Source organism: Stomoxys calcitrans, chromosome 3, assembly GCF_963082655.1.
Source record: "Stomoxys calcitrans chromosome 3, idStoCalc2.1, whole genome shotgun sequence".
In the NCBI taxonomy this organism is placed as follows: Eukaryota; Metazoa; Arthropoda; class Insecta; order Diptera; family Muscidae; genus Stomoxys; species Stomoxys calcitrans.
The window spans coordinates 52706355-52708101 of record NC_081554.1 but is presented as its reverse complement, the minus strand read 5'-3'; positions in this window follow the sequence as shown (position 1 = coordinate 52708101).

The following is a 1747-nucleotide window of genomic DNA, read 5'->3' as shown; positions in this document are numbered from 1 at the left end:
TGATCTAGGACCCCGTAAATTGTATTGGGTTGCCCAAAAAGTAATTGCGGATTTTTCATATAGTCGGCGTTGACAAATTTTTTCACAGCTTATGACTCTGTAATTGCATTATTTCTTCTGTCAGTTATCAGCTGCTACTTTTAGCTTGCTTTAGAAAAAAAGTGTAAAAAAAGTATATTTGATTAAAGTTCATTCTAAGTTTTATTAAAAATGCATTTACTTTCTTTCAAAAAATCCGCAATTACTAATTGGGCAACCCAATATATATTCTTGATCGTCTCGACATTCTGAGTCGAACTAGCCATGTCCGTCCGTCTGTCGAAATCACGATAGCGGTCGAAAGCGTAAAGCTAGCCGTTCCCATATAAACCGATCTCCCGGTTTGACTTCTTGAGCCCCTGGAAGCCACAATTTTTGTTCGATTTGGCTGAAATTTTCCAATAACTGTGCAAAGTACGCTCCGAATCGGTTACTGACCTGATATAGCTCCCATATAAACCGATCACCCGATTTGACTTCTTGCGCCCCTGGAAGCCAAAATTTTGCACATGGTGTTCTGTTATGACTTTCAAGAACTGTGCCAAGTACGGTCCTAATCGGTCTATAGCAAGATAAAGCTCCCATATTTAAGCAGAATCCATGGTGGTGGGTTCCCAAGATTAGGGCCGGCCGAACTTAAGTCGATCTAGCCATGTCCTTGCGTCTGTCCATCTGTCTGTGGAAAGCTCGATAACTTTGGAAGGATTAAAGCTAGGTGCTTGAAATCGTGCACAACTACTTCTTACTTAGGTTAGTTGGTAATGTGATTGAGCAATATCGGTCTATATTTAATATAGCCCCCATATAAACCGATATCCCTATATAACTTCTTGAGTCTCTAGGGAGAACAAATTTTATCTACTTTGGCTTAAATTTAATATTATGACGTTTTCTATAACATTAAGTAGATGTGCTAAGAAGTATGGTCCAAAACGGTCCAAAACTTGATATATTAGCTCCCGTGTATACCGATCACCCGATTTTACTTTGTGAGCCTCTGTAGCTCGTAATTCTTACCCGATTTGGCTGAAATTTTGAACAGTCACTATTTCTATGACCTCTAACATTCGCGTCAAATATGGTCTGAATCAATCCATAATCTGATATATGTAGCTCTCATAAAAACCGATCTCCCGATGAGCCTCCATAGGGCTAAATCTTATCCGATTCGGCTAAAATTTCGCAAAATGACTTTTTTTATGACCTTAAACATACGTGATAAATAGGATATGAATTGGTCTAGAACCTAATATAGCTCCCATATAAACCGATCTCCCGATTTTATTTCTTGAGCCTCTAGAGGGCTAACTCTGTCCGATTTGGCTGAAACTTTGTACAGTCACTGTTCATAACTTCCATAACTTGATATAACCCCCATATTAACCAATCTCCCGATTATACCTCTTAAACCGCTAGAGGGCGCAATTCTTATTCGATTTGGTTGGAATTTTGCTCAATGGCATCTTCTATGGTCTCCAACACCCAAGCTAAGTATAGCGGCTTCGCCATGCTCCACCAGCTCAGGCAGTGTAGATTAGACATTGCTTGAGCCGTTTTTGAACAAAAAATCGTACTGTACCACTATTCCTGATAGAACCGATTGGAACTACATATTGTAGTTGGTAATAAAAGTTACATAGAGTTCTATACAGAAGGTTCCAAACTAGACGACCAGTTTGGCTTTGGGATATACTCTGGAGAATTTGGA